The 10,000-nt window shown below is 46.7% G+C and overlaps 45 non-coding genes across 45 annotated transcripts; all 45 read right to left on the bottom strand.

Moving 5' to 3' along the window:
• Positions 1–17: 17 nt before the first annotated feature.
• Positions 18–136, bottom strand: LOC148961511 (5S ribosomal RNA). Its single transcript, XR_016153874.1, has one exon. It is a non-coding gene; the product is annotated as a 5S ribosomal RNA (ribosomal RNA).
• Positions 137–228: 92 nt separating this feature from the next.
• On the bottom strand, positions 229–347 carry LOC148961510 (5S ribosomal RNA). The gene has a single exon (XR_016153873.1). It is a non-coding gene; the product is annotated as a 5S ribosomal RNA (ribosomal RNA).
• Positions 348–439: 92 nt separating this feature from the next.
• Positions 440–558, bottom strand: LOC148961509 (5S ribosomal RNA). Its single transcript, XR_016153872.1, has one exon. It is a non-coding gene; the product is annotated as a 5S ribosomal RNA (ribosomal RNA).
• A 173-nt stretch (positions 559–731) lies between these two features.
• LOC148961508 (5S ribosomal RNA) lies at positions 732–850 on the bottom strand. The gene has a single exon (XR_016153870.1). It is a non-coding gene; the product is annotated as a 5S ribosomal RNA (ribosomal RNA).
• Positions 851–942: 92 nt separating this feature from the next.
• On the bottom strand, positions 943–1,061 carry LOC148961507 (5S ribosomal RNA). The gene has a single exon (XR_016153869.1). It is a non-coding gene; the product is annotated as a 5S ribosomal RNA (ribosomal RNA).
• A 92-nt stretch (positions 1,062–1,153) lies between these two features.
• Positions 1,154–1,272, bottom strand: LOC148961506 (5S ribosomal RNA). The gene has a single exon (XR_016153868.1). It is a non-coding gene; the product is annotated as a 5S ribosomal RNA (ribosomal RNA).
• Positions 1,273–1,443: 171 nt separating this feature from the next.
• On the bottom strand, positions 1,444–1,562 carry LOC148961505 (5S ribosomal RNA). Its single transcript, XR_016153867.1, has one exon. It is a non-coding gene; the product is annotated as a 5S ribosomal RNA (ribosomal RNA).
• Positions 1,563–1,654: 92 nt separating this feature from the next.
• LOC148961504 (5S ribosomal RNA) lies at positions 1,655–1,773 on the bottom strand. The gene has a single exon (XR_016153866.1). It is a non-coding gene; the product is annotated as a 5S ribosomal RNA (ribosomal RNA).
• Positions 1,774–1,865: 92 nt separating this feature from the next.
• Positions 1,866–1,984, bottom strand: LOC148961503 (5S ribosomal RNA). Its single transcript, XR_016153865.1, has one exon. It is a non-coding gene; the product is annotated as a 5S ribosomal RNA (ribosomal RNA).
• A 92-nt stretch (positions 1,985–2,076) lies between these two features.
• On the bottom strand, positions 2,077–2,195 carry LOC148961502 (5S ribosomal RNA). The gene has a single exon (XR_016153864.1). It is a non-coding gene; the product is annotated as a 5S ribosomal RNA (ribosomal RNA).
• A 92-nt stretch (positions 2,196–2,287) lies between these two features.
• Positions 2,288–2,406, bottom strand: LOC148961501 (5S ribosomal RNA). The gene has a single exon (XR_016153863.1). It is a non-coding gene; the product is annotated as a 5S ribosomal RNA (ribosomal RNA).
• A 92-nt stretch (positions 2,407–2,498) lies between these two features.
• On the bottom strand, positions 2,499–2,617 carry LOC148961500 (5S ribosomal RNA). Its single transcript, XR_016153862.1, has one exon. It is a non-coding gene; the product is annotated as a 5S ribosomal RNA (ribosomal RNA).
• A 92-nt stretch (positions 2,618–2,709) lies between these two features.
• Positions 2,710–2,828, bottom strand: LOC148961499 (5S ribosomal RNA). Its single transcript, XR_016153861.1, has one exon. It is a non-coding gene; the product is annotated as a 5S ribosomal RNA (ribosomal RNA).
• A 92-nt stretch (positions 2,829–2,920) lies between these two features.
• Positions 2,921–3,039, bottom strand: LOC148961498 (5S ribosomal RNA). Its single transcript, XR_016153859.1, has one exon. It is a non-coding gene; the product is annotated as a 5S ribosomal RNA (ribosomal RNA).
• Positions 3,040–3,131: 92 nt separating this feature from the next.
• LOC148961497 (5S ribosomal RNA) lies at positions 3,132–3,250 on the bottom strand. The gene has a single exon (XR_016153858.1). It is a non-coding gene; the product is annotated as a 5S ribosomal RNA (ribosomal RNA).
• A 92-nt stretch (positions 3,251–3,342) lies between these two features.
• LOC148961496 (5S ribosomal RNA) lies at positions 3,343–3,461 on the bottom strand. The gene has a single exon (XR_016153857.1). It is a non-coding gene; the product is annotated as a 5S ribosomal RNA (ribosomal RNA).
• A 92-nt stretch (positions 3,462–3,553) lies between these two features.
• LOC148961495 (5S ribosomal RNA) lies at positions 3,554–3,672 on the bottom strand. The gene has a single exon (XR_016153856.1). It is a non-coding gene; the product is annotated as a 5S ribosomal RNA (ribosomal RNA).
• A 92-nt stretch (positions 3,673–3,764) lies between these two features.
• LOC148961494 (5S ribosomal RNA) lies at positions 3,765–3,883 on the bottom strand. The gene has a single exon (XR_016153855.1). It is a non-coding gene; the product is annotated as a 5S ribosomal RNA (ribosomal RNA).
• A 92-nt stretch (positions 3,884–3,975) lies between these two features.
• On the bottom strand, positions 3,976–4,094 carry LOC148961493 (5S ribosomal RNA). Its single transcript, XR_016153854.1, has one exon. It is a non-coding gene; the product is annotated as a 5S ribosomal RNA (ribosomal RNA).
• A 92-nt stretch (positions 4,095–4,186) lies between these two features.
• On the bottom strand, positions 4,187–4,305 carry LOC148961492 (5S ribosomal RNA). The gene has a single exon (XR_016153853.1). It is a non-coding gene; the product is annotated as a 5S ribosomal RNA (ribosomal RNA).
• A 92-nt stretch (positions 4,306–4,397) lies between these two features.
• Positions 4,398–4,516, bottom strand: LOC148961491 (5S ribosomal RNA). Its single transcript, XR_016153852.1, has one exon. It is a non-coding gene; the product is annotated as a 5S ribosomal RNA (ribosomal RNA).
• Positions 4,517–4,687: 171 nt separating this feature from the next.
• On the bottom strand, positions 4,688–4,806 carry LOC148961490 (5S ribosomal RNA). Its single transcript, XR_016153851.1, has one exon. It is a non-coding gene; the product is annotated as a 5S ribosomal RNA (ribosomal RNA).
• A 92-nt stretch (positions 4,807–4,898) lies between these two features.
• On the bottom strand, positions 4,899–5,017 carry LOC148961489 (5S ribosomal RNA). The gene has a single exon (XR_016153850.1). It is a non-coding gene; the product is annotated as a 5S ribosomal RNA (ribosomal RNA).
• Positions 5,018–5,109: 92 nt separating this feature from the next.
• Positions 5,110–5,228, bottom strand: LOC148961488 (5S ribosomal RNA). The gene has a single exon (XR_016153848.1). It is a non-coding gene; the product is annotated as a 5S ribosomal RNA (ribosomal RNA).
• A 92-nt stretch (positions 5,229–5,320) lies between these two features.
• LOC148961487 (5S ribosomal RNA) lies at positions 5,321–5,439 on the bottom strand. Its single transcript, XR_016153847.1, has one exon. It is a non-coding gene; the product is annotated as a 5S ribosomal RNA (ribosomal RNA).
• A 173-nt stretch (positions 5,440–5,612) lies between these two features.
• LOC148961486 (5S ribosomal RNA) lies at positions 5,613–5,731 on the bottom strand. Its single transcript, XR_016153846.1, has one exon. It is a non-coding gene; the product is annotated as a 5S ribosomal RNA (ribosomal RNA).
• A 92-nt stretch (positions 5,732–5,823) lies between these two features.
• Positions 5,824–5,942, bottom strand: LOC148961485 (5S ribosomal RNA). The gene has a single exon (XR_016153845.1). It is a non-coding gene; the product is annotated as a 5S ribosomal RNA (ribosomal RNA).
• A 92-nt stretch (positions 5,943–6,034) lies between these two features.
• On the bottom strand, positions 6,035–6,153 carry LOC148961484 (5S ribosomal RNA). The gene has a single exon (XR_016153844.1). It is a non-coding gene; the product is annotated as a 5S ribosomal RNA (ribosomal RNA).
• Positions 6,154–6,326: 173 nt separating this feature from the next.
• On the bottom strand, positions 6,327–6,445 carry LOC148961483 (5S ribosomal RNA). The gene has a single exon (XR_016153843.1). It is a non-coding gene; the product is annotated as a 5S ribosomal RNA (ribosomal RNA).
• A 92-nt stretch (positions 6,446–6,537) lies between these two features.
• On the bottom strand, positions 6,538–6,656 carry LOC148961482 (5S ribosomal RNA). The gene has a single exon (XR_016153842.1). It is a non-coding gene; the product is annotated as a 5S ribosomal RNA (ribosomal RNA).
• A 92-nt stretch (positions 6,657–6,748) lies between these two features.
• Positions 6,749–6,867, bottom strand: LOC148961481 (5S ribosomal RNA). Its single transcript, XR_016153841.1, has one exon. It is a non-coding gene; the product is annotated as a 5S ribosomal RNA (ribosomal RNA).
• A 92-nt stretch (positions 6,868–6,959) lies between these two features.
• On the bottom strand, positions 6,960–7,078 carry LOC148961480 (5S ribosomal RNA). The gene has a single exon (XR_016153840.1). It is a non-coding gene; the product is annotated as a 5S ribosomal RNA (ribosomal RNA).
• Positions 7,079–7,170: 92 nt separating this feature from the next.
• Positions 7,171–7,289, bottom strand: LOC148961479 (5S ribosomal RNA). Its single transcript, XR_016154043.1, has one exon. It is a non-coding gene; the product is annotated as a 5S ribosomal RNA (ribosomal RNA).
• A 92-nt stretch (positions 7,290–7,381) lies between these two features.
• On the bottom strand, positions 7,382–7,500 carry LOC148961478 (5S ribosomal RNA). Its single transcript, XR_016153839.1, has one exon. It is a non-coding gene; the product is annotated as a 5S ribosomal RNA (ribosomal RNA).
• Positions 7,501–7,592: 92 nt separating this feature from the next.
• On the bottom strand, positions 7,593–7,711 carry LOC148961477 (5S ribosomal RNA). The gene has a single exon (XR_016153837.1). It is a non-coding gene; the product is annotated as a 5S ribosomal RNA (ribosomal RNA).
• A 167-nt stretch (positions 7,712–7,878) lies between these two features.
• On the bottom strand, positions 7,879–7,997 carry LOC148961476 (5S ribosomal RNA). The gene has a single exon (XR_016153836.1). It is a non-coding gene; the product is annotated as a 5S ribosomal RNA (ribosomal RNA).
• Positions 7,998–8,089: 92 nt separating this feature from the next.
• On the bottom strand, positions 8,090–8,208 carry LOC148961475 (5S ribosomal RNA). The gene has a single exon (XR_016153835.1). It is a non-coding gene; the product is annotated as a 5S ribosomal RNA (ribosomal RNA).
• A 92-nt stretch (positions 8,209–8,300) lies between these two features.
• On the bottom strand, positions 8,301–8,419 carry LOC148961474 (5S ribosomal RNA). Its single transcript, XR_016153827.1, has one exon. It is a non-coding gene; the product is annotated as a 5S ribosomal RNA (ribosomal RNA).
• A 92-nt stretch (positions 8,420–8,511) lies between these two features.
• On the bottom strand, positions 8,512–8,630 carry LOC148961473 (5S ribosomal RNA). Its single transcript, XR_016153816.1, has one exon. It is a non-coding gene; the product is annotated as a 5S ribosomal RNA (ribosomal RNA).
• A 92-nt stretch (positions 8,631–8,722) lies between these two features.
• Positions 8,723–8,841, bottom strand: LOC148961472 (5S ribosomal RNA). Its single transcript, XR_016153805.1, has one exon. It is a non-coding gene; the product is annotated as a 5S ribosomal RNA (ribosomal RNA).
• Positions 8,842–9,012: 171 nt separating this feature from the next.
• LOC148961471 (5S ribosomal RNA) lies at positions 9,013–9,131 on the bottom strand. The gene has a single exon (XR_016153794.1). It is a non-coding gene; the product is annotated as a 5S ribosomal RNA (ribosomal RNA).
• A 92-nt stretch (positions 9,132–9,223) lies between these two features.
• On the bottom strand, positions 9,224–9,342 carry LOC148961470 (5S ribosomal RNA). Its single transcript, XR_016153783.1, has one exon. It is a non-coding gene; the product is annotated as a 5S ribosomal RNA (ribosomal RNA).
• Positions 9,343–9,434: 92 nt separating this feature from the next.
• On the bottom strand, positions 9,435–9,553 carry LOC148961469 (5S ribosomal RNA). Its single transcript, XR_016153772.1, has one exon. It is a non-coding gene; the product is annotated as a 5S ribosomal RNA (ribosomal RNA).
• A 92-nt stretch (positions 9,554–9,645) lies between these two features.
• Positions 9,646–9,764, bottom strand: LOC148961468 (5S ribosomal RNA). Its single transcript, XR_016153761.1, has one exon. It is a non-coding gene; the product is annotated as a 5S ribosomal RNA (ribosomal RNA).
• A 92-nt stretch (positions 9,765–9,856) lies between these two features.
• On the bottom strand, positions 9,857–9,975 carry LOC148961467 (5S ribosomal RNA). The gene has a single exon (XR_016153749.1). It is a non-coding gene; the product is annotated as a 5S ribosomal RNA (ribosomal RNA).
• Between the last annotated feature and the right edge of the window lie 25 nt (positions 9,976–10,000).

Here is a 10,000-nt window from a genome sequence, read left to right as displayed (position 1 = left end):
CTCCCATCCAACAATAAAGCTTACAGCACCTGGTATTCCCAGGCGGTCTCCCATCCAAGTACTAACCAGGCCCGACCCTGCTTAGCTTCCGAGATCAGACGAGTTCGGGCGTTCTCAAGGTGGTATGGCCGTAAGCAAAATCTGCTGCCAAAATTGGGCTTTTTGAATGGTTAGAACATTAGGGTAGTAAACCATCTAAAGCTTACTAGGTCTCCCATCCAACAATAAAGCTTACAGCACCTGGTATTCCCAGGCGGTCTCCCATCCAAGTACTAACCAGGCCCGACCCTGCTTAGCTTCCGAGATCAGACGAGTTCGGGCGTTCTCAAGGTGGTATGGCCGTAAGCGAAATCTGCTGCCAAAATTGGACTATTTGAATGGTTAGAACATTAGGGTAGTAAACCATATAAAGCTTACTAGGTCTCCCATCCAACAATAAAGCTTACAGCACCTGGTATTCCCAGGCGGTCTCCCATCCAAGTACTAACCAGGCCCGACCCTGCTTAGCTTCCGAGATCAGACGAGTTCGGGCGTTCTCAAGGTGGTATGGCCGTAAGCGAAATCTGCTGCCAAAATTGGGCTATTTGAAGAAAAAAAAAAGAGACTCTTTCAGGCTTTCTGAAGAAACTCAGAGACGATTTCAGGCATTTTGAGGGGGAAAAAAGACAATTTAGGATTTTTGAACCATTTCATTGACTCTTTTTTTTTTTTTTTTTTTTTTTAAACAATAAAGCTTACAGCACCTGGTATTCCCAGGCGGTCTCCCATCCAAGTACTAACCAGGCCCGACCCTGCTTAGCTTCCGAGATCAGACGAGTTCGGGCGTTCTCAAGGTGGTATGGCCGTAAGCAAAATCTGCTGCCAAAATTGGGCTATTTGAATGGTTAGAACATTAGGGTAGTAAACCATATAAAGCTTACTAGGTCTCCCATCCAACAATAAAGCTTACAGCACCTGGTATTCCCAGGCGGTCTCCCATCCAAGTACTAACCAGGCCCGACCCTGCTTAGCTTCCGAGATCAGACGAGTTCGGGCGTTCTCAAGGTGGTATGGCCGTAAGCAAAATCTGCTGCCAAAATTGGGCTATTTGAATGGTTAGAACATTAGGGTAGTAAACCATATAAAGCTTACTAGGTCTCCCATCCAACAATAAAGCTTACAGCACCTGGTATTCCCAGGCGGTCTCCCATCCAAGTACTAACCAGGCCCGACCCTGCTTAGCTTCCGAGATCAGACGAGTTCGGGCGTTCTCAAGGTGGTATGGCCGTAAGCGAAATCTGCTGCCAAAATTGGGCTATTTGAAGAAAAAAAAAGAGACTCTTTCAGGCTTTCTGAAGAAACTCAGAGACGATTTCAGGCATTTTGAGGGGGAAAAAAGACAATTTAGGATTTTTGAACCATTTCATTGACTCTTTTTTTTTTTTTTTTTTTTTTAAACAATAAAGCTTACAGCACCTGGTATTCCCAGGCGGTCTCCCATCCAAGTACTAACCAGGCCCGACCCTGCTTAGCTTCCGAGATCAGACGAGTTCGGGCGTTCTCAAGGTGGTATGGCCGTAAGCAAAATCTGCTGCCAAAATTGGGCTATTTGAATGGTTAGAACATTAGGGTAGTAAACCATATAAAGCTTACTAGGTCTCCCATCCAACAATAAAGCTTACAGCACCTGGTATTCCCAGGCGGTCTCCCATCCAAGTACTAACCAGGCCCGACCCTGCTTAGCTTCCGAGATCAGACGAGTTCGGGCGTTCTCAAGGTGGTATGGCCGTAAGCAAAATCTGCTGCCAAAATTGGGCTATTTGAATGGTTAGAACATTAGAGTAGTAAACCATATAAAGCTTACTAGGTCTCCCATCCAACAATAAAGCTTACAGCACCTGGTATTCCCAGGCGGTCTCCCATCCAAGTACTAACCAGGCCCGACCCTGCTTAGCTTCCGAGATCAGACGAGTTCGGGCGTTCTCAAGGTGGTATGGCCGTAAGCGAAATCTGCTGCCAAAATTGGGCTATTTGAATGGTTAGAACATTAGGGTAGTAAACCATATAAAGCTTACTAGGTCTCCCATCCAACAATAAAGCTTACAGCACCTGGTATTCCCAGGCGGTCTCCCATCCAAGTACTAACCAGGCCCGACCCTGCTTAGCTTCCGAGATCAGACGAGTTCGGGCGTTCTCAAGGTGGTATGGCCGTAAGCAAAATCTGCTGCCAAAATTGGGCTATTTGAATGGTTAGAACATTAGGGTAGTAAACCATATAAAGCTTACTAGGTCTCCCATCCAACAATAAAGCTTACAGCACCTGGTATTCCCAGGCGGTCTCCCATCCAAGTACTAACCAGGCCCGACCCTGCTTAGCTTCCGAGATCAGACGAGTTCGGGCGTTCTCAAGGTGGTATGGCCGTAAGCGAAATCTGCTGCCAAAATTGGGCTATTTGAATGGTTAGAACATTAGGGTAGTAAACCATATAAAGCTTACTAGGTCTCCCATCCAACAATAAAGCTTACAGCACCTGGTATTCCCAGGCGGTCTCCCATCCAAGTACTAACCAGGCCCGACCCTGCTTAGCTTCCGAGATCAGACGAGTTCGGGCGTTCTCAAGGTGGTATGGCCGTAAGCAAAATCTGCTGCCAAAATTGGGCTTTTTGAATGGTTAGAACATTAGGGTAGTAAACCATATAAAGCTTACTAGGTCTCCCATCCAACAATAAAGCTTACAGCACCTGGTATTCCCAGGCGGTCTCCCATCCAAGTACTAACCAGGCCCGACCCTGCTTAGCTTCCGAGATCAGACGAGTTCGGGCGTTCTCAAGGTGGTATGGCCGTAAGCAAAATCTGCTGCCAAAATTGGGCTATTTGAATGGTTAGAACATTAGGGTAGTAAACCATATAAAGCTTACTAGGTCTCCCATCCAACAATAAAGCTTACAGCACCTGGTATTCCCAGGCGGTCTCCCATCCAAGTACTAACCAGGCCCGACCCTGCTTAGCTTCCGAGATCAGACGAGTTCGGGCGTTCTCAAGGTGGTATGGCCGTAAGCAAAATCTGCTGCCAAAATTGGGCTATTTGAATGGTTAGAACATTAGGGTAGTAAACCATATAAAGCTTACTAGGTGTCCCATCCAACAATAAAGCTTACAGCACCTGGTATTCCCAGGCGGTCTCCCATCCAAGTACTAACCAGGCCCGACCCTGCTTAGCTTCCGAGATCAGACGAGTTCGGGCGTTCTCAAGGTGGTATGGCCGTAAGCAAAATCTGCTGCCAAAATTGGGCTATTTGAATGGTTAGAACATTAGGGTAGTAAACCATATAAAGCTTACTAGGTCTCCCATCCAACAATAAAGCTTACAGCACCTGGTATTCCCAGGCGGTCTCCCATCCAAGTACTAACCAGGCCCGACCCTGCTTAGCTTCCGAGATCAGACGAGTTCGGGCGTTCTCAAGGTGGTATGGCCGTAAGCGAAATCTGCTGCCAAAATTGGGCTATTTGAATGGTTAGAACATTAGGGTAGTAAACCATATAAAGCTTACTAGGTCTCCCATCCAACAATAAAGCTTACAGCACCTGGTATTCCCAGGCGGTCTCCCATCCAAGTACTAACCAGGCCCGACCCTGCTTAGCTTCCGAGATCAGACGAGTTCGGGCGTTCTCAAGGTGGTATGGCCGTAAGCGAAATCTGCTGCCAAAATTGGGCTTTTTGAATGGTTAGAACATTAGGGTAGTAAACCATATAAAGCTTACTAGGTCTCCCATCCAACAATAAAGCTTACAGCACCTGGTATTCCCAGGCGGTCTCCCATCCAAGTACTAACCAGGCCCGACCCTGCTTAGCTTCCGAGATCAGACGAGTTCGGGCGTTCTCAAGGTGGTATGGCCGTAAGCAAAATCTGCTGCCAAAATTGGGCTTTTTGAATGGTTAGAACATTAGGGTAGTAAACCATATAAAGCTTACTAGGTCTCCCATCCAACAATAAAGCTTACAGCACCTGGTATTCCCAGGCGGTCTCCCATCCAAGTACTAACCAGGCCCGACCCTGCTTAGCTTCCGAGATCAGACGAGTTCGGGCGTTCTCAAGGTGGTATGGCCGTAAGCAAAATCTGCTGCCAAAATTGGGCTATTTGAATGGTTAGAACATTAGGGTAGTAAACCATATAAAGCTTACTAGGTCTCCCATCCAACAATAAAGCTTACAGCACCTGGTATTCCCAGGCGGTCTCCCATCCAAGTACTAACCAGGCCCGACCCTGCTTAGCTTCCGAGATCAGACGAGTTCGGGCGTTCTCAAGGTGGTATGGCCGTAAGCAAAATCTGCTGCCAAAATTGGGCTATTTGAATGGTTAGAACATTAGGGTAGTAAACCATATAAAGCTTACTAGGTCTCCCATCCAACAATAAAGCTTACAGCACCTGGTATTCCCAGGCGGTCTCCCATCCAAGTACTAACCAGGCCCGACCCTGCTTAGCTTCCGAGATCAGACGAGTTCGGGCGTTCTCAAGGTGGTATGGCCGTAAGCGAAATCTGCTGCCAAAATTGGGCTATTTGAAGAAAAAAAAAGAGACTCTTTCAGGCTTTCTGAAGAAACTCAGAGACGATTTCAGGCATTTTGAGGGGGAAAAAAGACAATTTAGGATTTTTGAACAATTTCATTGATTCTTTTTTTTTTTTTTTTTTTTTTAAACAATAAAGCTTACAGCACCTGGTATTCCCAGGCGGTCTCCCATCCAAGTACTAACCAGGCCCGACCCTGCTTAGCTTCCGAGATCAGACGAGTTCGGGCGTTCTCAAGGTGGTATGGCCGTAAGCAAAATCTGCTGCCAAAATTGGGCTTTTTGAATGGTTAGAACATTAGGGTAGTAAACCATATAAAGCTTACTAGGTCTCCCATCCAACAATAAAGCTTACAGCACCTGGTATTCCCAGGCGGTCTCCCATCCAAGTACTAACCAGGCCCGACCCTGCTTAGCTTCCGAGATCAGACGAGTTCGGGCGTTCTCAAGGTGGTATGGCCGTAAGCAAAATCTGCTGCCAAAATTGGGCTTTTTGAATGGTTAGAACATTAGGGTAGTAAACCATCTAAAGCTTACTAGGTCTCCCATCCAACAATAAAGCTTACAGCACCTGGTATTCCCAGGCGGTCTCCCATCCAAGTACTAACCAGGCCCGACCCTGCTTAGCTTCCGAGATCAGACGAGTTCGGGCGTTCTCAAGGTGGTATGGCCGTAAGCGAAATCTGCTGCCAAAATTGGACTATTTGAATGGTTAGAACATTAGGGTAGTAAACCATATAAAGCTTACTAGGTCTCCCATCCAACAATAAAGCTTACAGCACCTGGTATTCCCAGGCGGTCTCCCATCCAAGTACTAACCAGGCCCGACCCTGCTTAGCTTCCGAGATCAGACGAGTTCGGGCGTTCTCAAGGTGGTATGGCCGTAAGCGAAATCTGCTGCCAAAATTGGGCTATTTGAAGAAAAAAAAAAGAGACTCTTTCAGGCTTTCTGAAGAAACTCAGAGACGATTTCAGGCATTTTGAGGGGGAAAAAAGACAATTTAGGATTTTTGAACCATTTCATTGACTCTTTTTTTTTTTTTTTTTTTTTTTAAACAATAAAGCTTACAGCACCTGGTATTCCCAGGCGGTCTCCCATCCAAGTACTAACCAGGCCCGACCCTGCTTAGCTTCCGAGATCAGACGAGTTCGGGCGTTCTCAAGGTGGTATGGCCGTAAGCAAAATCTGCTGCCAAAATTGGGCTATTTGAATGGTTAGAACATTAGGGTAGTAAACCATATAAAGCTTACTAGGTCTCCCATCCAACAACAAAGCTTACAGCACCTGGTATTCCCAGGCGGTCTCCCATCCAAGTACTAACCAGGCCCGACCCTGCTTAGCTTCCGAGATCAGACGAGTTCGGGCGTTCTCAAGGTGGTATGGCCGTAAGCAAAATCTGCTGCCAAAATTGGGCTATTTGAATGGTTAGAACATTAGGGTAGTAAACCATATAAAGCTTACTAGGTCTCCCATCCAACAATAAAGCTTACAGCACCTGGTATTCCCAGGCGGTCTCCCATCCAAGTACTAACCAGGCCCGACCCTGCTTAGCTTCCGAGATCAGACGAGTTCGGGCGTTCTCAAGGTGGTATGGCCGTAAGCGAAATCTGCTGCCAAAATTGGGCTATTTGAAGAAAAAAAAAAGAGACTCTTTCAGGCTTTCTGAAGAAACTCAGAGACGATTTCAGGCATTTTGAGGGGGAAAAAAGACAATTTAGGATTTTTGAACCATTTCATTGACTCTTTTTTTTTTTTTTTTTTTTTTTAAACAATAAAGCTTACAGCACCTGGTATTCCCAGGCGGTCTCCCATCCAAGTACTAACCAGGCCCGACCCTGCTTAGCTTCCGAGATCAGACGAGTTCGGGCGTTCTCAAGGTGGTATGGCCGTAAGCAAAATCTGCTGCCAAAATTGGGCTATTTGAATGGTTAGAACATTAGGGTAGTAAACCATATAAAGCTTACTAGGTCTCCCATCCAACAATAAAGCTTACAGCACCTGGTATTCCCAGGCGGTCTCCCATCCAAGTACTAACCAGGCCCGACCCTGCTTAGCTTCCGAGATCAGACGAGTTCGGGCGTTCTCAAGGTGGTATGGCCGTAAGCAAAATCTGCTGCCAAAATTGGGCTATTTGAATGGTTAGAACATTAGAGTAGTAAACCATATAAAGCTTACTAGGTCTCCCATCCAACAATAAAGCTTACAGCACCTGGTATTCCCAGGCGGTCTCCCATCCAAGTACTAACCAGGCCCGACCCTGCTTAGCTTCCGAGATCAGACGAGTTCGGGCGTTCTCAAGGTGGTATGGCCGTAAGCGAAATCTGCTGCCAAAATTGGGCTATTTGAATGGTTAGAACATTAGGGTAGTAAACCATATAAAGCTTACTAGGTCTCCCATCCAACAATAAAGCTTACAGCACCTGGTATTCCCAGGCGGTCTCCCATCCAAGTACTAACCAGGCCCGACCCTGCTTAGCTTCCGAGATCAGACGAGTTCGGGCGTTCTCAAGGTGGTATGGCCGTAAGCAAAATCTGCTGCCAAAATTGGGCTTTTTGAATGGTTAGAACATTAGGGTAGTAAACCATATAAAGCTTACTAGGTCTCCCATCCAACAATAAAGCTTACAGCACCTGGTATTCCCAGGCGGTCTCCCATCCAAGTACTAACCAGGCCCGACCCTGCTTAGCTTCCGAGATCAGACGAGTTCGGGCGTTTTCAAGGTGGTATGGCCGTAAGCAAAATCTGCTGCCAAAATTGGGCTTTTTGAATGGTTAGAACATTAGGGTAGTAAACCATATAAAGCTTACTAGGTCTCCCATCCAACAATAAAGCTTACAGCACCTGGTATTCCCAGGCGGTCTCCCATCCAAGTACTAACCAGGCCCGACCCTGCTTAGCTTCCGAGATCAGACGAGTTCGGGCGTTCTCAAGGTGGTATGGCCGTAAGCCAAATCTGCTGCCAAAATTGGGCTATTTGAATGGTTAGAACATTAGGGTAGTAAACCATATAAAGCTTACTAGGTCTCCCATCCAACAATAAAGCTTACAGCACCTGGTATTCCCAGGCGGTCTCCCATCCAAGTACTAACCAGGCCCGACCCTGCTTAGCTTCCGAGATCAGACGAGTTCGGGCGTTCTCAAGGTGGTATGGCCGTAAGCGAAATCTGCTACCAAAATTGGGCTATTTGAAGAAAAAAAAAAGAGACTCTTTCAGGCTTTCTGAAGAAACTCAGAGACGATTTCAGGCATTTTGAGGGGGAAAAAAGACAATTTAGGATTTTTGAACCATTTCATTGACTCTTTTTTTTTTTTTTTTTAAACAATAAAGCTTACAGCACCTGGTATTCCCAGGCGGTCTCCCATCCAAGTACTAACCAGGCCCGACCCTGCTTAGCTTCCGAGATCAGACGAGTTCGGGCGTTCTCAAGGTGGTATGGCCGTAAGCAAAATCTGCTGCCAAAATTGGGCTATTTGAATGGTTAGAACATTAGGGTAGTAAACCATATAAAGCTTACTAGGTCTCCCATCCAACAATAAAGCTTACAGCACCTGGTATTCCCAGGCGGTCTCCCATCCAAGTACTAACCAGGCCCGACCCTGCTTAGCTTCCGAGATCAGACGAGTTCGGGCGTTCTCAAGGTGGTATGGCCGTAAGCAAAATCTGCTGCCAAAATTGGGCTATTTGAATGGTTAGAACATTAGGGTAGTAAACCATATAAAGCTTACTAGGTCTCCCATCCAACAATAAAGCTTACAGCACCTGGTATTCCCAGGCGGTCTCCCATCCAAGTACTAACCAGGCCCGACCCTGCTTAGCTTCCGAGATCAGACGAGTTCGGGCGTTCTCAAGGTGGTATGGCCGTAAGCAAAATCTGCTGCCAAAATTGGGCTATTTGAATGGTTAGAACATTAGGGTAGTAAACCATATAAAGCTTACTAGGTCTCCCATCCAACAATAAAGCTTACAGCACCTGGTATTCCCAGGCGGTCTCCCATCCAAGTACTAACCAGGCCCGACCCTGCTTAGCTTCCGAGATCAGACGAGTTCGGGCGTTCTCAAGGTGGTATGGCCGTAAGCAAAATCTGCTGCCAAAATTGGGCTATTTGAATGGTTAGAACATTAGGGTAGTAAACCATATAAAGCTTACTAGGTCTCCCATCCAACAATAAAGCTTACAGCACCTGGTATTCCCAGGCGGTCTCCCATCCAAGTACTAACCAGGCCCGACCCTGCTTAGCTTCCGAGATCAGACGAGTTCGGGCGTTCTCAAGGTGGTATGGCCGTAAGCGAAATCTGCTGCCAAAATTGGGCTATTTGAAGAAAAAAAAAAGAGACTCTTTCAGGCTTTCTGAAGAAACTCAGAGACGATTTCAGGCATTTTGAGGGGGAAAAAAGACAATTTAGGATTTTTGAACAATTTCATTGACTCTTTTTTTTTTTTTTTTTTTTTAAACAATAAAGCTTACAGCACCTGGTATTCCCAGGCGGTCTCCCATCCAAGTACTAACCAGGCCCGACCCTGCTTAGCTTCCGAGATCAGACGAGTTCGGGCGTTCTCAAGGTGGTATGGCCGTAAGCAAAATCTGCTGCCAAAATTGGGCTTTTTGAATGGTTAGAACATTAGGGTAGTAAACCATATAAAGCTTACTAGGTCTCCCATCCAACAATAAAGCTTACAGCACCTGGTATTCCCAGGCGGTCTCCCATCCAAGTACTAACCAGGCCCGACCCTGCTTAGCTTCCGAGATCAGACGAGTTCGGGCGTTCTCAAGGTGGTATGGCCGTAAGCAAAATCTGCTGCCAAAATTGGGCTATTTGAATGGTTAGAACATTAGGGTAGTAAACCATATAAAGCTTACTAGGTCTCCCATCCAACAATAAAGCTTACAGCACCTGGTATTCCCAGGCGGTCTCCCATCCAAGTACTAACCAGGCCCGACCCTGCTTAGCTTCCGAGATCAGACGAGTTCGGGCGTTCTCAAGGTGGTATGGCCGTAAGCGAAATCTGCTGCCAAAATTGGGCTATTTGAATGGTTAGAACATTAGGGTAGTAAACCATATAAAGCTTACTAGGTCTCCCATCCAACAATAAAGCTTACAGCACCTGGTATTCCCAGGCGGTCTCCCATCCAAGTACTAACCAGGCCCGACCCTGCTTAGCTTCCGAGATCAGACGAGTTCGGGCGTTCTCAAGGTGGTATGGCCGTAAGCAAAATCTGCTGCCAAAATTGGGCTATTTGAATGGTTAGAACATTAGGGTAGTAAACCATATAAAGCTTACTAGGTCTCCCATCCAACAATAAAGCTTACAGCACCTGGTATTCCCAGGCGGTCTCCCATCCAAGTACTAACCAGGCCCGACCCTGCTTAGCTTCCGAGATCAGACGAGTTCGGGCGTTCTCAAGGTGGTATGGCCGTAAGCGAAATCTGCTGCCAAAATTGGGCTA

This window comes from Pimephales promelas (assembly GCF_988280905.1).
Source record: "Pimephales promelas chromosome 3 unlocalized genomic scaffold, fPimPro1.hap1.1 SUPER_3_unloc_2, whole genome shotgun sequence".
Taxonomy (NCBI): domain Eukaryota; kingdom Metazoa; phylum Chordata; class Actinopteri; order Cypriniformes; family Leuciscidae; genus Pimephales; species Pimephales promelas.
Note: the sequence above shows the minus strand (reverse complement) of the source record. Positions and strands in the feature narration are given on the sequence as shown.